The following is a 26,746-nucleotide window of genomic DNA, read 5'->3' as shown; positions in this document are numbered from 1 at the left end:
ACCTACCGGGCGGGGTCGTATGGGAGCGCCGCGGCTGTAAGTACGAGAGTTTCTCCTTTTGCATGCGTCGTTAAAGGCATAACCGCTTTTTAACCATCTCCCTGCCGCCCGCCAAACACGGTGAAGTAATATTCACGCGATGCTCGAATCGGATGGGAATTGGATCTTTGTTAAATTCTATGGTGAGGCGCGGTATGCATACGCGGTCGTGGTATAATTACGTAGATTCACACTTAATAGGCTTTTTCCTTGTCTCGGTATCGTTTGGGAATGTCTGCGTATTCCCCACCGACACGTTGACTGCATTAAAACCGATCCCATTCCCGCACGGTTGCTACTTGCCATATTTGTGGTCATGACGACCACTCTACGCCACTCATACTATCAAGAGTAAAATATACCACTTAAAAGATAACTGTATCTATTTCTACCTTTCTTCTGGTTCTCTTAAAACATTATGTAATTCACCTAGATTACGTAAGGGAATGTTATGTAAGAAATGTCTTTATGCATTGATGTCCGATATGGAAGCCGCATTTGTCCATGGATTAAAAATAATTTCATTCTCTCTTACTGTCATTGTTAATAAAATGCTTTCTTTACGATAAGTCTATACTTTCCTGTAGTAGCTCTGTTCTAGTATCTTCCCCGATGCGCGAGGACAATCGATTGCTACTCAACTTCTCAAATGATCTATCGAACCTTAAAATAGCCCCTCAATTGGTCTCAAAGTTTAGATTTCATCTCAAATTTACGCTTGCGTCGTCCTCATTAATTCTTAATGCCTCGGGAATTTTAGGTCTCCACATTTTCATAGACTAATGATTATAATCATATCCTTGAATAATTATTCAAGGATTGAATATATACCCTGAGGCGATGAGTAAATATATTTTTTGTGCTTCTCATTAAAATGTTGAGTAGCTCGAATACTCTCGTTGAAAATTCTCGCTAATTCCCTCAGCTAGATATCTGAATCTTCTGCTTACATAACGATCGTAAATATTTTCGTCTCATGAATCTCTGCCGGCTCATTATTTCTGTCGGAGAAGATATTACTCGTCTCGAATGAACGTCAGGTTTCATGAAAAATAGGAAATGAACATTCCGAGCATCATAAGAGTTAAGTATCACTTGCAGTGATCGGTGCGATTGGCACTGGTGCTGTTTATGAATATATAATGGTCATTTTTGTTCCCTTGATATGTTTTTCCCAGTTGAACATTCTCTGGGTTAAAAGCGGCTAATTTTTTTGTGTTTTATATCCGTGGAAAGGAACATATTAATCACAATGAAGGTTGGCTTGGCATGTGAGGGTATAAGCTCATCTCTTACTAGCCTTGCGGAGTGTGAAATTCACGCCTATTAGGAATGCGATCCGGTACTAACTACCTCCTTTTAATTGTATCCTTGTCAGCTGTGGTTTTGTCGGGAAGATCTGGTACCCGAAAGCTTCGGTAACGCCGAGGGTGTACAGAGACACCGTCTGGACTTGAACCCGGACCTTCCAGTCTGCAGCCTAACGCTAACCTCACTGAGGTACCACTCCCTACGATATAATTTAAAATATGTTTATAACTTCTCGATCTTAGTAAACTTAATATATTAAGAGGAAAAATAGTACTTTCAATATTTTTAATATCCAAAAATTCTTATTGGTGTTTAAACAGTTATCATTAAGGGATATCATCTCCTAACAAAAAATGCCGGATATATTTAAATACATTTTTAAAATTAAGGCTTAGTCAACAAATTTGAGAATGTATACCTTGTATTTTCATAAATTACTAATAATTTATGAAGAGCAGTTTTTTGCTAAATTTTCTGCGAATTTTGTCATTCACGAACATGCATATTTATTGCCGTACAATTATCGTTTTGCTTTACATACATAATGGTGTAACATGTGTAAATGCAAATTAATTTTATGATTTAAACTTATTAGAAAGTGATTTCCAAACCACCTTTGTACTTGCAGCGGTAATGATTGTTATCGCCCGTTTTTGAATTTTAAAAAGTCGTAAAGCACGGAGGAAACGACCCCACACCTCTGCACTGTATTATAAACCGAGCCAAGATGTATGCGTATCATACGGATTTGACAAAATTTTGGTTAGTAATGCCGAAAATTACTCCCTACAACACCCAGAAGAGAATAAAGAGCTAATATGGGATTACCAATTCAGACATTCATCAAAATTAACTCCCAGAACTTGGGTACAGTGAAGCCCGTTTGTTTCATCTTGTGAATTCTTAACAGAGGAATAAATAGTCTTTTTTATTGAAGGTGTGGAATTGAATAAAATTACCCTTATTATCGTTGATTTTAACATTATTGACAGCACGCCAATAAATCGTTAAGTCCATTTCCTACTGGAGAGAGTGGAAACTATTATTATCACATATAATTAGATGATCAGTGTCATCTGCATACTGTAGGCTCCTTCTCCACTCTCGCATCAACCGCCCAACGCTCTACCCCCTCGTGGTTTCTATAGCGGATGACTCATTATAATTATGCATGAGGGTCTCTCGAAAAATAAAGATATAAATACCATAAGCAATTTTAATACACATTTAATATCATGGTTTATTTTTACCTAAACACTGAGGGCATTCTTTGCTTTATTATGCTGCATTCTGCCCCATTATCGAGGCATCCGTCCACCGGCATTTGCATTGGCGTTTCTTGGAAGTCTTTCACTATATCTCCCTCCAAGTGACGATTTTGTTATTGAGTCCATCTTCATCATCAAACCTATTGCACCCCGAATGCCGCTCTGGGAAAGTTAACAAGCTGAAATCTCTTGCGAGGTCGGAAGTGTGACCTGGCTGCTCGACTTTCACAATTCGAAATGACCCTTACTGAGCGCAAACCACGCACTCATTAATAGTGCGAAACTAGAGGCTTCAATGACATTGACGAGCTGAACGGAGGGAACGCGGAATGAGAAAGTGTAGAGAATTTTGTAAAAAAATTCTCCAACTCTTACCGAAGAGACATTGAAATTCCAATTAACGCACGCCACTTTGGGATCTACTTCTTGGATCACTGATTCTTCGAAGAAATAGGGCCTCGAATGTTTCCAGCGGAGGGAGTAGACAAGCGTAGCACATTTTAGCATAGTTTCCTGACACTTCGAAGTCTAATTGGAAATATAAAGTGATTCTTAGGCTTTCGGAGTAACATGAAATTCGATGGATTCATCTAATTTCACATGAAAACCGCAGCAATCAAAGTTGGCTTTACAGTTGCGGGTAAAGGGATTGTCTCGTATTAACAAGCTTTGCGGCGAGTGAAATTTAGACATCAGAGTCGGGGATGCTGCTCCTTACTCTGTACCGCCTGTGCTCACCCAGAAATATGTGACATATGAATAATCACACATCTTGGTTGAAGCTGAGAGTCCCAAAAGTCACTCAGATTTGGCCTCGGGCCCTCCAGTCAGTAGTCCGTTCCACCCTTTCACTTGCTAAAACTCCTGCTGCTTATTGTGTGAAGAGTAGATTTTTCTAAATATTTCTTTTTTGCAATAAAAATAAAGAAACATAGGAATGATTATGAATAAGCCAAAAATTATGTTTTATAAATTTACAGGCCTGGAATAATATTCTAATTGTGTTTTGGATTATTCGGTCTTTCACCTGTCCAAAAGAGATACGTCAAGCCCGCAGTAGCGGCATTAGAGGAAGAAAGAGTATTCTTCCACCATTATCAATGCCGCTGATAATGGTGTGAGATAATTTATGTGCATGCTGGATAATATTGCACTTGGAGTAGACACTTGAGAACCACTTTAGGAGATATACTTTTAGGGAATTCCACTCCGAGAGCAGAAGAAAGATTGTATGACCCCTACACAATCAATGAGGAATTTTCAGAGTCATTCATTTACTTTATCTGTCCCATCATATCTAATTTATCTAATAAGAAGATATCATCATTCAGATCAACACACATATTACTTAAATCGAAAATAAACTGTTGGTAGTGTCTTATTGAAAGTCAAGGGATTTAACTTCAACTCTAAACATTTATCAATTACATCTTCATTGCATTTTACGTTCAATCAAAAATGATAACATGATATTTTATGCCTATCAATTAAGGGTGAATAAAATTATAATTCATAACGCATCAAATACTTTTAAAAGAATGGTGAATTTTATCAATTACTCTAAAGTATAATTATTTCAATTCAATTATGTTTTATTCTAAAAACCGTTATGAACTAATTTTTTAACCTTTAGCTTTGTTGATGGCAATATAGAATATGCAGCCTTGCATTCAAATATGGCATGATGACTTTCCTCCCGGTAAAATATTCCGGAGGTAAATTAGCCCCCCATTCGGATCTCCGGGTGGGGACTACTGGAAGGGGAACATCAGTCAAGGCGGATAAATGCAGAATAGGGATATGGAACGTTAGGTCATTAGGGGTGTGCGGGAAATTAGAAAATGCAAAGATGGAGATGGATAGGCTGGGGATAGACGTCCTGGGAGTGAGCGAAATTAAGTAGGCAGGGGCGAACGACTCCTGGAGCGACGGCTACAGGGTGATATAATCGGGAGACGAACAGAAAATCGCAGGAGTAGGCATCATACTCACGAAGAAATTGGTAAGGAAAATAGTATCGTGCTGGCAATATAACGAAAGGATATTGATGATGAAGTTGAAGGTAGAACCTACGGATACGGTGATAGTACAGGTGTATATGCCGACGTCCAGTCATTCAGATGAGTAAATAGATGAAGTATACGAACAACTGGAACAGGTTCTGGGATCAGTAAAAGAGAAGGAAAACCCCACAGCGATGAGAGATTGAAACGCTGTAGTCGACGAGTGGCGAGAGAAGAGAAGCGTGGGATACTTCGGATTGGGAAAACGAAACGCCGCGGAAGAGATCCGGCTAGAATTCCGCAACGAGAAAAACATGGTAGCGGCAAACACCATCTTCAATCAACATCCGAGAAGATACACATGGAAGATGCCTGGAGACAAAGCACGATACCAAATTGACCACATTATTTAACGTGGTGATCATGGACAGCAGACTGCGATACAAGATGATGAAGAAAGAGACACAGCAACGTACGTGGAACACAAAGATACTGGAAGACAAGAGCGTAAGAGAAAATTGCACAACGGCCATGGAAAGGGAAAGAGATGGAAATAATGAAAATACCAGCACTGAGGGCCGATGGAAAGAAATGAAGAATATAATTACCAAAGTCGCAGATGAGCTACTTGTGAGGAAGGCGCAAATATCTAAGAAGCCATGGGTAACACCTCAAATGAGGGGTCTCATAGACAAAAGAAGAAAATACAAGCATCCAAGAAATGAAAGTGAAGAAGACCTCTACAAACAGTTGTGGATCCAGTTCGTACCAGAGTGCAAGACGGGATAGGAAGAATGGATAGAAAGCTGCGGCGAGGAAATCAATGACAACATGAAAAAGAGATATAGCTAGATGACTTATAAACTAGTGAAGAGGCAATTTGTAGAGAGAAAAACAAAATCGCAAAACATCCGAACCGCTAAAGGTAAAATACTGATAGATGATGTCGACACTGGGAATCGATGGACGGCATACATTGAAGCACTACTTCATTACCCCAAACCACTAGAAGATGGCTTAATTAAAGATGAAAGCATGATAGGCAAAGACGATTGAGGTCCGCATGTATTGAGATATGAATTCGACAGAACCGTGGCAGACCTGACAGACAACAAGGCACCACGATTTGACAAAATAAACGGAGACATAATCAAGAAACTCGGGGTCAAAGCGAAGGATGCCCTCTATGGAATAATAAAAGATAGCTATGACAGCGAAAAGATACCAGAAGACTTCGAGAAAAGAATAATGATTGCAATACCGAGGAAGCCGAAAACAGATAACTGTGAAGAACACATAGCATTTAGCCTGGTGAGTCACGCATCGAAAATCCTTGCTGGGATAATTAGCGGAAGAATAGAAGGAAAGATAAGTGGAAACCCCTCAGAAAACCAATTCGAAGTTTGGAAAAACGGAGGAGCAAGAGTGGCAATTCTCAGCTTAAGAGTTTTGGCCGAAAAAATTATACTCGTAAACAAGCCATTATTATATGTGACATTCGTGGGCTTGGAGAAGGCATTTGACAACGTCAAATAGAAAAAGATGTTCAAGATACTGGAAGTGCTTGGATTGGAATAAAACGACGGAAGAATTATCCATAACCTCTACAAGAATCAGGTTACAACAATGCAAACGAAAAATTGAAAAAAAATATAAGCCAAAATAAACAAAGGAGTAAGATAAGGGTGCAACCTCTCGCCAGCAATATTCAACGAATACCTCGAAGGGGCAATAAAAGAGACACTAGATTGGGTATCAAAGGTGTCAAGGCAAATGGAGAAGAAATCATCATGCTCCGGTTTGCACATGACATCGCAGTAGTGGTGGAACTGCGAGAGGACCTGCAAGCAAGTGTTATGGGCCAATTGCTGGGGTATATAATACAGGTGAACATCGACAAGAAGAAAAATAAACTCCTTGGGTGTGGCAGAGAGAAGCTGAATGCAGATATCACAATTCGAGGGGTGAGGCGAGAGCAAGTGGAATCCTTCATCTACCTGGGCAGCAGCATAATATGGGATGGAAGAAGTTCGACAGACATCAAGCAAAAAATGACCCAAGCTAAGAACGCATTCATGAAAAGGAGGCAATTACTATGTTCAAAGAACCTAACGCTGGAAATAAGAAGCAAATCGTCAAGACTTTAGTGTGGAGCCTGGCGCTCTATGATTCCGAGATTTGGAACATTGGAAAGGTCGACCGGCGCAAAATAGAAGCCTTTGAAGGGTGGTGCTGGAGGAGAATGCTGAAGATTAAATGGACAGAAAAGGTAAAGAACGAGGAAGTATGTAGAAGAGCAGAAGAGGATAAGACCATATGGAGAACTATACGGCAAAAAAGAAATAGATGGATTGGACATACATTGAGGCACAATGGATTGATTGATTAGGAATGTAATAAAATGAAAAATAGAAGGGAAGATTCCACGAGGAAGACCAAGAGACAGGTGCATAGGACAAATTAAGAAGGACGTAAAACAGAGAAGGTATCAGGGATTAAAGCAATTGGCATTGAATAGAGTAGAATAGAGGGCTACTGTAAACCAATCCTAGGATTGAAATAATGATAATGATATTAGCTGTAAATATCGAGATACAATTTGAATTGTAGGATTCGTCCCCAAATGAACTCACGGAGGGAGCTGATGGGATATTACAGGTAAATTTGAAGTTCAAAACCGAACCTCAAATTTCTCAGTATTTGAAAAATTCTGTCACTAAGGTTAGTATGTTCACATTCAATAATGAACAGTCATGATTGTTCATAAAATCGGATATTTGGGTATTCTGCTCGATAAGTAAACTTCTACCCTAACCAACGATTAACGATTGGTTTTAAGCTGAAACTAATAAGCCGATCCTAACTCACACAAGTCTTTTATCACGAATTCTTTCACGGGGAAATGATTAAACGTTTGCCAATTATTGTCCTTAAATGTTTTACTCAATGGGACCCTTTGGTTTAATGATCTTATGGAATTGGTAAGAAATGTCAACTGCTGAAATATCAAATAAAATACACACCTGGCGCTTTACATCTCAAGTATGAGTATCCTGAAGAAAAAAGTAGTCTTACAACGGCAGGAGAGCGATTTTCTAGCTCGTGTAAAGAACAGTTGGCAGGGATTAGATATAGATAAAGCCATAAGAAATTAATTCTAAATCAAGCTAGTACCCGGATTAACTCTACACGAAATTCTAATATTTATGAAATGAAAGAATATGAAAACGAGGATAGCGTACAAGGAAATAATTAGTAGGATATTCTTTACTAATGACAAAGCACTGCTGGTAGCGAAGGAAAATCTACGAGAATGATAGGAGTGCCGGTAAATATAATAAATAAAAATTACTGAAATACGAGGGCTATCAGCGGTGTTGTTAATGCGAGATGGAACGGACAAATGCCCATGGTGTCCAAGAACTGGCCATCCGTCAATTCATATGTCACAAGGCTAAGCCGACCTTTGCGATCCTTGTCGTGGACATTATGAACTGACTGCAACACTGGCTGCCTCACTCCGCCGTTACTCATTATTCCGTCTCCGTACACTTCGCAAAGTTGTTTACAAATTTGAATTGGCTTGTGGTTTTTTGCCAGTAGAGACCTAATCACAGATCGCACTTCACAACTCGCGGGATGTCCTATCGCAGCGCGCATTTTAACAGTTCGTAGTGAGCAAAGTAGAAGAACCACAGTCTAGACTTTACCACAGTAATTTACTGCACTTTACCACAGTAGGATGCGTAGTAGGATGAGTGTAGGGACCTTTAGACACCAAGATGGTGGCTCTAGCCCTACCTACCGCCATTCTAGGCCGAAACTTACGTTACTTTCGGTACAGCCTCGGATGGAGGATTTAATTGGATAGGAAGAAGGCAGAGCGTGAAGTATTACATTGGTGAGGGAATGGAAGAAGTTGTTGGAGGGAATGTTTATAAAAAGAGAATAATTGGCCGGAGCAGATCGAGAGGATGTGGGATACTTAAGTCGGTGATAGAATGGTGAATTTGAGAAAAACGTGGAAATAGGCTCAAAAGGTTTCTGGATGGCATTAAAGGGTAGGTATGAAGAAACAGAGATAGTGCTTGGAAAGAGATTTTAGGCTGGTAGTGCTTAAAAGCCCTAAACGGGATTTGATGGCTTTCCAGGGCATTCCGTAGCGTATCTCCAATTGGTGGAATACAATGATTCTAATCTTAAGTTCCAATTTTATTTGATGATAACAGCTCAAACAGCCGTATACATTTTGGCAAATCGTGCTGTAACAGACTTCACTATGTGGAAACTTTCCTTACTAAAAGAGGAATAGGCGAAACACTTGTAATTTTCACAAACATTTTATGATTACGACATGGGTTTCAACTCCTTGAGTCATCTTCAGGTCAAAATACAATTCTTTTGATAAGTCTTTATCTTTACTTGGTGAGGGTGAGGGGGACGGGTGGGGATGGGATCACTGACAATGGTGCGTTTACCGGATAGGAGAGGCGGGAGAGTAGGAGGATTGCGGAGAAGGGTTGAAAGATTATTTTCTGTGCCTATAAAGCATAAGTCTCATCAGTTTACAAATTTCCCACCGAAAAAAGGTGAAAGTTGGGAGCTTATATGTTCTACAAAATGTTTCCCTATTGTGACTCGTGCTTTTTCTAAACAACACTGTACCTAATCCGGTCTCCTCTCACCCATTTTTATTTTTTTAGTCTCTGTGCATGCGTTCAAACGAAATTCCTCTATCTAGTGGGGTTATATGCGATAGAGTAGACTAGGTGTTCTGGAAGCTTAATGACAAAATAACTGTTTTGTTCTTTGTATTTTCTAACCTGGCCACGCACTTAATACTTGGAAACAACATTAAAAAACGTCGCCTCGACTTCTTCATGATATGATGCGATAATTTCAGTTTACGATCCACTAAGCTAGGAGAAAGCGTGGTTCGGCTTCTGTCATTTAATTTTACGTGACGGATTTATGAAGTGGGTATTAAATGGGAAAATAAATTTTTGCCTTCAGAAGGTTCAATGAAGAATACTTATTCAGTTAATAATTGCTCTTTTATGACAGAATAATGCCTCAAGTGAGAGGGGTTCCTCAATCGTAATTATTAGTCAATGAGACTAAAAGTAAACATCTCACCGTATTTGGTAGTGTAGAGTATAGCAGGTTAATAGTATGAAAAAATTATGCTTGTTGATAACGTGATTAAAAGTATTGCTATAGTTTTTGGCAAATTGATGATATTTGATTCTGTTTTGAAATTCAGAATATTAAATATCTATATACGAGGGTCATCCGGAAAGTAGTACCCGTTCGTGCCGCATGAAGTGCTGACGACGCGAGTAGCCGCTGGACGAGGTCAGATAGCTTCAGTGGCTTGTCTGCCTTCTCTGAGCCAAGTTGCGTGACGCTAGCATTGCCTGTGTTGTTTCTGTGATTGTTTACAATGTTTAAAAAAATTGAGAACGCCGCCAGTTGTGAAGTGAGGGCAGTGATTAAATTCCTCAATGCAAGAACGTTCGCCCATGTGATATTCATCGCCAATTAAAGGAGGTGTATGGAGACAATGTAATGGACGAGTCGTCTGTTCGGCGGTGGTGTCGCAACTTCAACATGGGGAGGGGGAACACACACGACGATGAGCGTTCGGGGAGACCGTCTGTCATTACAGACCAACTGGTGAGCTCAGTTGACGAATTCGTGAGGAACGATCGGCGCGTCACAATTGATGACATCTGTGAGCATTTTCCCAATGTTTCTCGAACAATTGTTCATGAAATTGTTAAACACCATCTGCATTATGCAAAAATTTGTGCAAGATGGGTCCCTCGCGTATCTCAATGAGCTGGCGGCGAAGGACTATGCAGCAGGAATACAGAAACTTGTCACACGTTATGACAAATGCCTTAATTTGCTTGGAGATTATGTTGAGAAGTAGTTTAAAGTATCCTCTTTCAAATAAAATTTTTTATGTTTGTTAATATTTACTTTTGTGTCTTTATTTCACGAACGGGTACTACTTTCCGGATGACCCTCGTACCTTCTGGATGATAAAATTTAATTTAAATTTAAAGAACTGATGATAACATTTAATTTAAAGAACTAATTAGATAACTTAGTACCAATATTAATTGTCTAACTTAGTGCCTTAATATAAGTTAAAAGTATATCCATCCTAACAAAATATTTTTATTTTAAAAACATTTTTGTGATGTTTAATGCAACAATTTGATAAGTTTCAAATTTTAATGCTTGCAATCAAAGATAAGTTTTGTTTAAAAATATTTCTTTTATATCCGCAATATCAACTTAGCTGTTCTCCGGGGACTTAAGCCCTTGTTATTCGTATAATGTGACTCATTTCCATAAAACATAATTTTTTATGTGCTATAGTAAACGTAGTAAAATCTTTTAATGTTGAAGAAGACTGTAATTCAATGGTGAGCGAGTAGGGTGTATACAGAATAGTCCTTAACAAACACGAATATCTGGCTTAGTGGCTTATACGGTTCGCATGTACTATGTATACGAATGTACATATATATAAACTGTGTGTGTGCATATATATATATTATTATTATTAGGTAATCTACCGGTTAAGGTAGGTTTTTGGATGGACATAATTCCTAATTAAATAATTTGTGACCCCTAGCAAAACACAACATCCTACTCTGCATCAGGTCCCTCTTCAGCTCTGAGTTTTTTCTTCCTCCCTTCATCCCGTCCAACATCCCTATCCTGTTCCTTCCCTTTCCTCGTCTGCCTAACATTCTCCCCTCAATTACAGTCTTCAACATCCCGCTACCGGCCAATACCCCCTTCAGCCACTTTTCCCGCCTCCATAGGATTGCTCCCAGCAAACCCATCTCTTCGACCACCATACCAAGTACTTCCTCGTTTGTTTTCTTCTCTGTCCATTTCACCTTCTCCATTATTCACACCCACATTTCAAAAGCCTCCAATCTATGTCTATCCTTCTGCTTCAATGACCACCTTTCCTCGCCGTACATAGCTACGCTCCATATCAAAGTTTTTACGAGTCTTTTCTTAACATCCTTACTCAACGTCCCCGTCATCAACTCCCTCCTCCTTGTGAAAGCCTTTTTGCCTAGCGCAATTCTTCTCCTTGCGTCCCTACTACTTTGCCGTGTTGGTCCAAAACACTTCCGAGATACGTAAACTGTTCTACCGGCTCCAGATCTTGCCCTCCTATTTTAATGTTTAGCTTAGCATCCATCTTTCTGGAAAACCGCATAACCTTTGTTTTATTAATATTGACTCTCATCCCATGTTAATCGCACTGAGTTTCCAATTCACTCAGCAATACTTGAAATCCCTTAGCTGATTGACAAAATACAGCGTGGTCATCAGCAAACCTAACTGATTTTACGAATTCCCCTTCAATTTCCTACCTCCAGTTCTTCCCATACCTCTTTAACCATTTCCTCTACATATACGTTGAACAGTACCGGTGATAATGGGCAACCCTATCTTACACCTCTTCCTGGCACTGCCCATCTCCCCTCCCATTCCTCACCCGCATCAGAGCAGTCCCCTTCCCCTTCAACTTCCTTCATCCAGTTCTTCCCATACCTCTTTAACCATTTCCTCTACATATACGTTGAACAGTACCGGTGATAATGGGAACCCCTGTCTTACACCTCTTCCTGGCACTGCCCATCTTCCCTCCCATTCCTCACCCGCATCAGAGCAGTCTGAGACATGTAGTTTCCTAAACATTTCAATAGTTCCCCAGGAATGTTCTCCACCCCCACGGCCTTATTTGATTTCATCTCCCTCAATGCCCTTTTTATCTCATCGTCAAGTATGCTTGGACCTAAGTTATCTTCCCCTACGTCATGTTCTCTTTCTATATCTAACCTTATTGGCCTAAGTTCTTTACCATAGAGTTCTTCTATATATTCTTTCCATTTCTCTGGGATCTTTTCTGTGTCAACTATTATCTAACCCGTCTTATCTCTAACGTTGTTAGCACAGATCTTCTCTTCTTACTTTCCTCCTTATTTTGGCTCTCGTCCCTGCCATTGTATATTATTCTATAACTGTCTCTCCAGCAATACCCGCTATCCTTCCATCTCACCTCACATAAACCTAAAATATCTATATTTACTCTTTCCATCTATCGCTTAATATTCTCTAATTTTCCTGTCCTCAACATTTTACTAACATTCCACGTTCCTATTCTAACTAATTTGGTCTTCTCCTGCGTCCTCTGTCCTGCTGCTGCCGGTTTTCCATTGCAAGGGTTTCGTGGGATGACGACCGCGGAAGCCTTGCCTCCCCCGCTGCCGGGCACGACACACGGCCGATTGGGCCGAGCCCCGTAGTTGCCAGGACTCAAAATCTCTGTATATTCCATCATGTAAATCTTGGGAATGATAATTGAGGTGGTTTCCCGTTGCCTTCCTCAATAGTGTTTTTAACGTGACACCATCACTTACTGGCCGCTCCACTGGGGTCAGACGCCATTGCAGCCGCCTCACTGAGGAACACGCTGCGTGGACTACATTTCGTCTGGCTCCTAACCTTCGACCTATCTGGCACGGGTGATCCTACCAGGAGCAAATATTATTGCTCCCGCCAGCACAGCTCTAGGGGTCATCGGAACGCACAAGCCCTTCCACCACGTCAAGTTTGTAGACCATGGGAGGGTAATTAGGGATATTAAACCCAAAGTAAAGTGTAAAAACACTGTGATAGGGCTTCGTAATATTGTCAGCATTATGCAATCCAAAGGCGTATACAGAAGCTTAATTAAAAATCCACATGGTATCTCAAAACGGCTTTCTTTCGGACGGCGGTGAAGGAAAAGCAAAAGCTTGCAGCATCCGAAAGTTGCACGGCAACCACCACCGAAATATATAGAAGACGGAAAAGGTAGTCAGAAAATTTTGACATTGGGAAAAGGAAAATTAAATATGGAGCAAGAATAAACTCACTATAATAAAAATAAAATATCTTTATTGGTGCGCGGTGGAAGTAGTCTCTTCTTCCACCTAGCTAAGTTATTATGAATTATAGGCTGCTTCGTAAATAAAAAGTAAGAAGTCCACTATAACGAAGAGGAAGTAAACTCATACGAGTTTTTGGGATAATTATGCTAGATAAGAAATATAACGTCACGTGCGACCGCATGAAATGATAAACAGTTTTTATTAAAAAAATAGTCCATAAAGTATGATTCATTCTAACGGCATCAGTTATCATTGAGTACACCCTCCGTGTCGTGAATCATATGGCGTCATTAACGTTAAAAATAAAATAAATATTAAGGATTAATTAATAGATTCACAATTGCACAAGCTTAGCATATGAAATCAAATGACAACGAAGAAAAATGCCAAAACCCCATTCAGTTTTAAATATTACCCTTATAAACAAAAGCATGCTTGAATCATGGGTCACCTACAAAGTAAGTGAAGTTAGATTTCGAGAAGTGTTCCATTTGTTCAGAGATATTTGAAAAATAAAGTTCATTGCATGAGGGGCTTTGCGAATATATTCTTGTATTTGTTTACCCATAATATTTCATTTTATTATGAATAAAATTGCATGATTCTAAATGAAATAAAGAAATGAGTTTCTGACAGATACCCACTTGGGAATATTTTAAAATGTGAATTATGTATGCAATTTTTGGCGGCTGAAACATTTTCTTTGCCTCATGGTGTGATGCATGCGCGCAGACACGATATGGAAATATTTGAAACTATCTGGGACCTTAAATTTCCCATTCCCATAAGAGATATTTATTTGACATTTTAAAGGCGTATTCTAGTATGCTATAAATTAAAAATGGGTGTGTCATCTTTTTCTGACATTGAAGAGTTTTTTTCATTTTATAAAATTTAAGAAATCCTCTTACATGGTGAGGTGGCTTCTCAGCTTCTATTGTTTCTTAAGTTCACAGTAGCACATGTAAGTGAATCAAATGGCTCGATGGATGAAAATTTAGTGAAAAAATCATGTAACAGTCGTGTTTCCATCGGAAAATAAGAAAAATCAATGCCACTCGTTACTATTCAGGGATGTTCACGACTTCGCATTATGTAACCCACTCGAAAGCCGTCACGTTTTTATGGGCATCACAGGAGCTGGTTTTTGGTACATGGGGTATTAAACGACCATGTTCGGGGCTAGCGGGCTTAGTACACTCCGAGAATTCAGCGCCAGATTCCAAGATGTCCGACCGTCTCGACGAATGAGCTTGCGATGTTCAGGAGAAGTTATTGAGGAGATACAGGGTATTTTGGGGGTAATTCCAATAAATAGTAATCACTTTTTATGTCATTCAATTGACAATCTCTTTATAAAATTAATCCTTTTGCTTTCAGTAACGTAACTGCTTCACAATCACACACTTCCTTTTCGGCTTCGAAAGATAACTCGTTTGTGGGGGAAAAATTTAGTTTAATATTTCTGGCAGAATTAGTTTCTTGACTAGGGTACTTCCTCCAAACCAAATGCAACCGAAATCTTACCACCTGGTTCTATGTGGTCATTAGGTGTCGCGCATCATAAGTTTGTTCCACAAGTATCAGCTGTGGAATAGAATTCGAATTCTCAAGTAACTCTGATTTAAAACATATTATTCTCATGGTTCCTACTGAACCATTTTGTTCCATCTAAAATATTACGTATTCCATATTAGTCCGTTTCAAATATCAATCAAATCGGGGTGCTCAGGTAAATGGGGTATTATAAGTATTAAGTACGTCGCCCTTGGGATGGGATCTTAATTCTCGATTTGGCAGGCGGAGGTACGTATTCCTGAAACTTTCAGTCGAAGTTGAATTGATATTTTTTTGGCTTTGAATCGAAGTTCTTGACTCCACTACATTTGTCATTGCTCCCTGTTGATATATTAACCAGGCGGCCATTGCGTTAGGATATGCGGTGGTAACGTTATCACGGCTCGAAAATGTGAAGTCTTCCTCCGGCGGCCAATGGGAGAGGGCTTGATTTCGGCTTCACATTTTCCGTCTTTCTCCCTCTCTCTTTTGCCTACTTTCCTCAGGTTATATAAAGCTCACGAATTATATAACGTTTCTGTATGTCATTGTTCGTAGGCGCGTCACTCAGGCTAAGGTCATCGGCGCTTATGAAGACGGATGGAAGGAGTGGTTGGTCACGGGACAGGAGAGCGGTTTGTGGAGGAGGAAAGATGAGGGAGTGGAGGGGGGGGATGGGAGGAGGAGACGAAGAGAAACTCGGCACCGAAATATGACTTTGGGAAAAGGGAGAAAGCATCAGCAGTACCATTCTTTCAGAAATTTTCTTCAAACTTGTACTGGTCGAGAAGGAGTGAGCTTCAAATTCCATTCGAACTACGCTAGCCTATACGAAATAGTTTGTGATATGAAGGCATACCTATGCAATAAATTCCTGCGTGTGTGCTGTTCATAATTTTTCTAATTTGGAAAAAAGAGTACTTTCATAAAATCCTTCTCCATCTAAATGGAAGTGTTCTCAATTTTCATCATTATCACGGCTGGAAGAAATGATATTTTTCTTCCAATGTTGATTTTATTGATGACGGATACGGATATGTGCTAACGGGTGGCGGTTTGTAAATAAGATAATGCATATTCGTATGTTCTAATTATAAATGTAATTTTTCCACGTTTTAGCAAGGCCATAACGAGCTTTTAAAAAACTAGGGGTTCTTGAAAATTAATATTGTGGTTAATGCGCCGAAAAATGTGAATTGTGTTGAAATATTTTATTCCAGGCACTGGTTAGCATGGCGCGGGTGCGTAAAGGTCAATGATAAATGATTCCTCCCCTTCTTGTAACAGAATTTTTTTGCATTTGCTTTATTAAACTTAAAAATAAAAATAGATAGTGAATAATGAGTTTCCTAGACTCGATAGCTGGCTTTAGATTTGAATGCCGCCGTGAAGCTTAAACTTAAAACTTAAAGTTAGCATACATCAGCGAGTTTTAGAGTAACTTAGTTTCGTCACCGCACTACCGTTTTCGTGAATAGTGGATGACCAATGGCGATACGTATCGAATGGAAATATGAAAACCATTATCCCAAATGCGTAAACTATTACTTGCGTATCCTAATTACATGTCGCATTATAAGCTTTCATTATCCACATCGCAAGGTAACGCGGCTTTGATCATTTTTAGCGCAGTATGCTCGTCTTAGTTTAAGTAAAGACGTTTCGAGTGAAACACTCAAATCTCATGGATTTTCGTTCACAATAAAATGGAGTGGTCAGAATATGAAATTTATAAAATATTTGTATCGAGCCGATGTAAAATGATGTTATTATGTAAATATGAAATGAACGTAACCAACGGTCATGAAGCAATGAAAAATGGAATAGCCGAAACCGTAAACTTGATTGGAACTAGGTTTGTAAAGGGGAAGGTAAAAACAAAGTGACAGGTAAGGGGAAAGATAGGGAACATACGCTAGGTCACCTTTTTGTATTTGGGAAAGTTACCCACATATACCTCAATTGCCCACAAAAAAGCAAAAATAATAAATAATAAAACAAACCGGCAACCACTCGATCACTAGGGTGTGGGAAGGAATAAAAGTCACTCTCGTGAATTGCATTCACACACACACACTCATGGTTTGGAAGGATATTTCCTATGCCAGGGACCTATTGTACTCACACAGTAATGAAAAACAATTGGAATAAAAATCAAAAAGAAAAAGGCCCAAGTCCACGTTCGCAATCACTTAATCACTCAGGTGTGTTAGACCTTTGTGAATCGCACTCATTTACTCGTTCTGACTTTGCAAGGATTCCTCCTACGTCAGTGACCCGTCAATCACCCAGATCAATGCAAAATCATTTAACGGATGTACGCACGTTTTCGCTCATTGCACTCGGGTATGTTCAGAAACAGGGACCTTTGTGAATCACACGTGCTTACACTTACAGGATTTATAAGGATTTCTCCTATGCCATTGACCCGTCAATCTCACAGAAATAATAAAGAAACAGAAAGGACTTACTGAAACCCGGAATCACTTAATCACTCTGGTGTATCACACCTTTGTGAATCGCACAAACTCACTCTTTGAGGGTCTGCAAGGATTCCCCCTATGCCAGGGGCCTGTCAATCAGACAAATACAAACAAAAAACAAGGGAATAAGTGGCGGGGATGGGTAAGTACCTAGAGAAAACCTGACGTCAGGCGTTTCGCCTGCCAAGCAGGCCTCTTCAGAGAAGAAAACATTCTTCTCTGTATTGTTACCGTATCTATTCTCTGACCCAAAAAGTGTTCTGTGGACAGCCGTTTCTTCAGTTCGAACAATGTCGTAGAATGCCTTCGCAAGTATGCTAATGGGGTCGATTTTATCCTTTTTTGTTTCTATAAACAATGCAAAAATGCAGATATTTCTCATAGAGCTACAAAAGGTAAGAGTGAGCATCCAATGCTCACAGAGGGTGAGAACAATGCGATAAAGTCACGTGACATTGGTACGTATTGGCCGGCGATTCCAAAAAGACAAAAGTTATTTTTCCCTTAAATTGAGAATATCAACCAACTGAACCTTCGCGAAATGCATTATTTTGCGGTTATCGTATTATTTTTGTTTGGTGTATAGACCGGATGGCACTAGTATCCATTGGGCGAAATATTGTCCATTCCTCCAGTCACTAAAACTCGTCAGCCGTGTTCCAAGCGAAATCTACGCACCCCTAGGAAGGGTTCACCATCTCGCGGAGGGTGTCCCAAGCGTAGGACCCAATCAAAGGGTACTCTAGTTCGAAGGACACAAGCTATACACATTTTCATGCACCTCACGTAGCGCTAGCCGTCGTAGCCATCTTGAAGGGGTCTCATGAGAGCTCGTTGGAAATATCCTATGCACAGTTATGAGATATTAAAAATTGAATTACTATACGCAACGAAAAATTAATTTGAAAATGTAACACACCTAAAATTAAAATGAGAAACTGAAAATTTAAAGAAGTTACCTTATTGTCCTAACAGAAAATTTTGTTCCAAAATATGTAATTCTATTACCTATATAATTTGTATAGTAAAAAAGAATTAATTTGAACTAGTTCCTAAATAAGTTGAATATATCATTATAAATTAAGCAGTGCAATTAAAAATGTTGACCGCCAAATGTCGCTCATCCTACATCTTCAACAAAGCATTGAGATTCGTCATTATTTTTCTTTGTAGTACAGAATGTCACCAAAGAGCTCTTGTGTAGATTAGGGTCCCATGAAGCTTCCTTCAATGGGCATAGAATTACGCACTTTAGCCCTACACACTTGTACCCTTCGTTTGGAGCACAAATGTTATGTAGTGGATTCTCGGCTCCGAGAAAATTTCTTAAAAAACGAGTACGACGCCGAGTCCCTAAGGGAGTCAATCAGATTTCAGATAGGCCAGGACAGAGAGGTCTAAGTGATATACAAAGCGAATTGCAGGGCGGAGTGCGGGATTGGGGTATTCGTTGTTAGCGAAAGAAAATAAATACCATCGTAATGATGCAAGTAGCGCGTGCGTAGTACCTAGGAAAGCGTTGAAAATTAAAGGAACATTGTTGAAAATATTACCAGTAATTATATCAACGATTTTATTATTACCAAACTCTATGGAAAAATCAAATTCCATTGACTACGGCGGCGGGCGTACAGAGATTTGGAGTCGATAGGTAAAGATCCACATGTTCAATTCGTTTTGATGAACTCATCGGGCTATTTAGCTTGATACCCCACTCTCAGATTAGGACTTCAGACCGATCTAAGATCGCTTGGTAAACATAGTTAATCATATTCAAACCAATAAGATATCACAAAGCGACTGTCATCCAAAGAACAAATGGGCATCTTTATCTCGATGAGTTTTTACATTTACAAACCGCGTTGGCTCGATTATGTCTACTGATTTCACTGTAGCCCGGGAGATTTTTTGAATAGTTTTGTTTCTTAGTTAGCTAATGCCTTTTTGTCATTAAGAATAATACGAGGTGGAATACAGTATTTCATTTGAACATCTCCCATACGAAATAATATTTTAACAATACGAGTGAAATTTCGATATACTATACGAGTGAAAATCGGATGAAATTTCATATGGCAACATCGCTGGGACTTGCATAAAATTTATACTTTAAAAATTGGTTTGTCAGCTTATACAAAATAGACCACATTTCTGAAGCATTTGCAGTTGAATGAATTATTTTTGCATTAAAATTGCATTTTTATGGATTGATAGTATTTTTGCGACTAGCAAACTGACGAACGAATCTCCTCAAGGGAAATGAATTTTCGCTAGACCGCGTACTGCATTTTAGATTCGAATTTAGACTGCGTACGATATGAATGTCGGAAAGTCTATGATCACATGTGACAAAAGAAAACCATAGTTCTCTCTGGCGCTGAACAGATATTTTATTTTACACATTTTATTACATTCAGTCCCAATACACCCAAACTGTAATAAAATATGGCTCACAAGACTTTGGCTTTGAATGAATGAATTATTCAGATATATATCATATCAAGCCTAAGATTGATGTGTGAAATGAAACACATGGTATAGCAAAGTAGAATGGGAGAATCACGAATCATGAAATAAACATTCTTTAGGAGCTGAATGAACGGAAAAACAGCAGCTCTACAGAGGAAGTCACTATGGCAACTAATCAGGAAAAGTAAAGATGTATATGAGGTAGAAAACGTCAATAGAGGAATCATAATGAAAGGGGGCGGTAATATAAGGCTGCGGACGGTGATCCACTGATATTGGAATGGACTCAAGCGAAAAATTGGATTTTTTCGTAATTGGATTTTGCTACTGATTCTCATGACAAATAACGTAAATGATTTAAGCAATTCTTTAAATGTATTGTATTTATGCTGTAAGAATATTAAAAGAATAGTTCCTGACATTTCGAAAGCAACTAATAATTTGAAATTTGCTTGAAATGGTGTGAGTTCGACGCCAAACGAGTAAACGCGCGTTGCAGCCATCTAAATATAAAGTTGAGATGGAGTGAATTACACCTGCAACGTAAATCGCCATTTCTCGGCTAATTTGGCCAACATCTACGCGACATTTTTTTATTAATTATGAAAAGTTTTATTTTCTTGCGCTCCTTCGATCCTCAAATCTCTGTTCGAGAAACTCTCCCTATAAATGAAATGCACCCATGTCCTTCAACCTTCAACCATAAAACGATGAAGGTTTGTGTCCGCAATTAATTTTCGTGGTCTTAGTAAACTGTGAGTATTTATCGCCGGGTTGAAATAACCAATAAATGAAGAAACACTCCGCCAAAGACTTGTGGACGAAAGAGAAGTGTGGGGCTTCGTACATATTAATGAACCGTGCCTCATTCCTGTTAACCGACGCATGCGCCGGGCTAAGATCTTTCAAACTTATTGTATCTAATGTTCCTTTTCAAAGTTGTGTGCTACCACGCCTAATTAAATTAATATGTTTGTCAAATATCTGTGAAGGGATATTATCCGATGGATGAATTCCAAATACAATTTATGAGTTTAATTCCTTAAAAGCCTTGCTGATAACTTAATGATTGGATAATGCTAACATATCGTTTTATGTAAGTCTCACCGTCAAATATGACAGCACCATAGTGCTTATGTAAGGTGTGAAAGCTAATATTGCAAGGACAATTGGCCGTCAGACCTGAAAATCAAGTATGGGAAGCAGACGTTATAAAAACTTCGTTATTTGTTTTAATTTATAGAGAAAATAAAATGTATGCATGTTTTTCGAGATGATTGTGAAACCGGTAAAGCACCCATTGACTAGAAATTACTTCTTCGGATATTTAGTATCTCTTCGATTCAGCATGCGGATGTGTAAAGGATTTCAGCAAGGCGAACCAGTTACCGAGATATACCCATGCTTGCTAAACGAGTTGGCGGACTTTAAATACCTGACCCTGTCTGGTCAAAATTAGTCTGGTGTGTATTCATCCACTGCCACGCACCCTAGCGGTGGCTTACAGGGTACTAAAAATGAAATGGTAGCGTATTCAGAATAATAGAGGAGCTAGGCTGGAAAGCACTCACGGAGCGAAGGTTAAATTACAGATTAAATCTCTTGCATAAAATCGAAGGATATTTCTTTAGCAGTGCTGTTAAAAATGCATCATTACCCCTATAGTACTACTATAGAAGAGATCATGTCAATAAAATTATCGAGAAGTGTAGAACTGATAGTTATAAGATGTCATTTTTTCCACGAACGATAAGGGATCAGAATAACATTGTCCAACCGCGGTAGGGTTGGACAATGTTGGAAAATGTTCGGGTCTAAACTAGTCTGGTTTTCATTCACCCCCTGTCACATACATTAGCGGTGGCTTGCAGGGTACTAAAATATGTAAACGATGAATTCCAATTTCATGCGTGGAGTCTGGACTGCGAGAAGAAAAGAGGCCGGCTGAGGAGACTGCGCACCTTAAGCGGGAGGCACAAAAAAAGAACTTGGTGTCCCATTGCATGGGAGTTGTGACGGCGAAGGTTCCTCCTGATATTTTTTCCAAATAAAATTCACCCTTCACCGGTCGTAAGTGTTGGCTACCAAGGCCTGTTGCTTTCCCTTTTCTCCCTCAAAAGTGACCAACAAGGCCAGAATTAGGGTAATCAAAACGTGTGAGCTGTTAACAGAAATCGCAGAGCGCATAATTAAATATTTTTCTCTTCTAGTTTTATCTTGAGAAACTCGTTTCCCTCATAGAGTTAATCATCCCTTTTCACAGACATATCTAGCAACAGTATGAATCTAGTAAATGAATGAAATATTAAGGAAACAATGTGAATCTTGCAGGAATGAAGGTGTCGCACGTTAGACCTGTTATACATTTGAAGTGTTACGTAACTTTTCCGAGTTAAATTTATTGCATGGGTGTGGTGTTATCGCGGAACAATATGTTCAGGGACCCGATTCTCCGAGCTCCAGTTGAACTTGCGAACCCAATAAATACACTTGAAAGTAGACATGATAAGTGTCAAAGTATATCAATTGTCATTGGGAAGCATCTTTTTCTGCAAACTATATGGGCTTGTACGTTGATGTGCAGCTTTGAGAAATGTGGCCCACCAAGTATAGATTAAGGATTTTATTTTCGTGCACAAAAACTCATACGTTCCGCCTTTTTTCTATTGTCAAAAGAGCCTTTTCTCTAAGCTCATAGTATAATTTATAGTTCTTAGCGTTTCGCAAATAGCCGCGTTCTTAATTGCGAAGGTAAAATTTGAACTTAGAGCCACTCACTTTATATTGATGCTGTCCTCTAAGATGACGAGTTGGGCGGCCGTCCACTAGGCGGCGGCCGCCTCCGCTCTCTGGCTCCGTCTTATAAGTTGGGGAGATATACGCAGTTCTTATGGCACAGAAGACGAGTATCAAGTAGCGACTAATTTTCGCCTCATTTCAGCGAAAATGTAAACAGGCCTTTTTTTCATTGATTAGTTGATTAAAAAAGTTTTTTTAAGTTGATTAAAACTTGAGTGGAGGTCTCATGGATGTTAATAATGATATACACCAAGATAGCTCTAGCGAACAGAAACAATACGCAAAAGAAACTCACACCTATTCAGAATTTACGGTGGCAATACCTCTCCTTTCTCAAGGTGGCAGGAACTCTCTCTCTAATCCCGCCAAACGGCAAACAAATACTCATACACATAGAAATAGATATTATATAACTTTGACAGCAATAAACAATATAAGAACACATAAAAAGATCACCCACACGTTATTTATTGATCATTTCGACGGAATTCAACTCCGTCTTCATCGGAAGAAATAGAAGTAATGACTGGAAGCCTTCGGGTTGATTACTGTGTTTACGGTTTATATATATATATATATAGAACTTCTCGATTCCGCCTTCTCCTGTGTTCGTCCTTTATATGTGCTACTATCCATTTTCCTTATATCTATTTACATGTGGATGAATATATATATAGATGAAGTAGAAGCACTCGCGAGAGCAATTTAACATTTGGACAGCACAATAGAACACAAAATTGAAACAGATAAAAGGTTAAAAGACACATTTCTGAAGCTATTGGCCTTCATATATATATATATATATATATATATATATATATATATATATATATATATATATATATATATATGTATATACATATATGTATGTATACAACATTAGTTATAAACACATATTTATATTCAGTACCATCGTTTCTTCCGAGAAAGACGGAGCTAACTTTCGTCGAAATGATCAAGAAATAACGTGTGATTGTTCTTTTTATGTGTACCTATATTGTTTGTTGCTATCTGAATTTTTTATTCATACTTCCGTGTTACGCTGACGAGATCATACATACATACAGGGTTCGTCCGGAAAATAAGTGTACTGACTCCTGAGCTGGGCGCGCCGCTCCAGGCGCGCCCAGCACCGCTCTGACGGGCTGCGATTGGAGGGGGGTATGTTGGCAAGCGACGCTGAAAAAGGCAGTCGGCTCTGAGCTGTGGTGTAGTGAGGAGCTCTGTTAACGCGAACCTCCACGCTTCGACCCACGTCACGGAACGCGATGCCGAAGTTTTTGGAGCAGCGTTATTCCATCAAATTTGCAGTAAAGCTTGGGAAATCGTCTACCGAAACTGTCGGTATGATTAACCAGGCTTACGGGGAGTCAGCCATGTCCAGAAACATGATCTTTCGGTGGCACAAGATGTTCGTGGAGGGAAGAGAAGAGGTCGACGATGAGTCTTCGAGAGGTTCCCGATGATGCCTTCGCAGGAGCGTTCCAGGAATGGGAACGCCGCTGGAACACGTGTATCGACTCACAAGGGTCCTATTTTGAGGAATATTAGCTTAAGATATGTAAAAGTGTAATACATTTTTTTTCCTGAGCTCAGTACACTTATTTTCCGGACGAACCCTGTACATATATATATATATATATATATATATATATATATATATATATATATATATATATATAAATATATATATATTCCTAAGGGCTATGCCCGAAAGAGATAGATCCTCATTGGGCCCGTTGGAAGCGATAAATTTATTGAGTTCCTCCTGAAGTGCGGGAATATATATATATATATTCCTAAGGGCTATGCCCGAAAGAGATAGATCCTCATTGGGCCCGTTGGAAGCGTAAAATTTATTGAGTTCCTCCTGAAGTGCGGGATTTGGGTATTTGTGTATTGGCCGGTAGGAAGAGGTATCAGAGATTTATGTGTTAACCTCCCTCATATAATCTGTTCTATTCAAAACCACCGTTGTCCGCGGAAGTAATGATAATATTTGGATTATTACGTTGTGCAGCACCAGTGATAATGGGTAACCTAGCATTACACCTCTTCTAACAAAGGAAAATAACCTGCCAACTCAGGAATGCGAACCGGACATTAGCGTGGGAAGTCAGCATATTAGCTACCACTTCATCCTGAACCCCGCTCCTGTAGTGTCTACGGTTGCTCTCCACTTCAATTTGAGTACGCTGTCCGTCGATTGGGGTACCGGTGAACTATGGATCCCTTTCGTTAAGTAGGCTAATCTCGATAAGGCCGGTTTCTCTTCATTCTTCCCACATTCCCTGAATATCCTAACAATATCTCCACAGCACATGTATTTAAAAAAATATGCATCAATGGGTGTTACATTATTTGCCATCTATCGTCTTTAATACACGAACAAAGCATGGGCAGAGGTCTTCACTCATACAATCACGACCGAACCTCTTTCATGTTACACGGACATTCACGCGGAAGTATTTGGAAGTGAAGAAGGAAAGAAAATATGGAGTAGAGTAAAGGAAAGCATAACCAAATGCATCGGTCACACCTTAAAACATTGTGGATGTTTTAGGAGCATTAAATAATGGCAATTAGAAGGGAACGCCAATGAATAAATACTTCCAGTCTACGTACAGAGGCGTGTTTGACCAAACAGTTATTAAGCTCCCTAAGGGAGTCAGTACAAGGCAGTGAGGTATGGAGGGGTGTAGTGGACCAACGCTTGATTTGAAATGCTTTCTCTTATGATACTTTTCATCAGACGTTCAAGAAATAAATTCGTTATCTCGCAGTTACTTACATAAGTATCAGATGTAAGAAATTAACTATTTGCTAGCCTAGAAACGTTCATAAGATTCAAGGAGATTCAAGAAACTTAACCTAAGTGATTTATTGATCAGCACACACCGCCAATTAGGATTTCAAGGTTTAAATCCTTTCAGCTGTAATTTTAAAAATACGCCTTGTGCGAATTGGTATCCGTACTATTTAATGCGTATGGAGCCTCAAGTATAATTAAAACGCTTTCAAAATGTGTCATTATTAAGTTTGGAAACTTTAATATTGAATATATCTCGCATCAATCTCCAAATAATTCCGTTGACTTCGTGCGAAGGTTTCCGCGGCGTTGGGCTGCTTGTCTTTGCATTACCGGGTTCTCCATCCGCGTTAGTTGTCTTCGGGCGACGATGGTTTCGCTGGCCATCCTGCCTGCGTCTTCAGGTCGAAGGTATTTTTGGCATCTTTCTTGTCCGCCTTATACCGGGCTGGTAGTCAAGAACCGCGCTCTGATTTGATAGTCCTTTTCCACGCACTGTTTATCCTTCGTCCATGTTGATATTTCGCGGTATTTTTCCATCCAAGACTGCAGATATCGCCAGATTGCTCACCACATTTGGCGTGCCTGGAGACTTTCCGACATCGGTGGAACATTGTCTTGCGGAATACTTTCTTTCTGTCGAATAGTGATTATTACGAACTGACAGAAGGGGCAGCAATAGGATCGCCACTTTCGCCAGTGGCAGCCAACTTGTACATGGAGCGATTTGAGACGAACGCACTTAACACTCATGACAAAAAACCAATGCTTTGGCTTCGATACGTAGATGACACCTTCGTCATCTGGCCTCAATGTGAGGAAGAATTACACAGGTTCTTGGAACACCTAAATGCATAACACAGAAGCATCCAGTTCACGATGGAGACGGAAAAAGAAAGACAAATACCATTTCTTAACGCCATCGTAAAGATAAAAGCAACTGGAACTTGGGACACGCCGTCTATAGGAAGTCCATCCACACGGACTTGTACCTCAACGCCAATTCGCATCACCATTCGTCACAGAAGGCCGCTTT

This window comes from Hetaerina americana, unplaced genomic scaffold (assembly GCF_022747635.1).
Source record: "Hetaerina americana unplaced genomic scaffold, ioHetAmer1.1.p SCAF_4, whole genome shotgun sequence".
In the NCBI taxonomy this organism is placed as follows: Eukaryota; Metazoa; Arthropoda; class Insecta; order Odonata; family Calopterygidae; genus Hetaerina; species Hetaerina americana.
Note: the sequence above shows the minus strand (reverse complement) of the source record.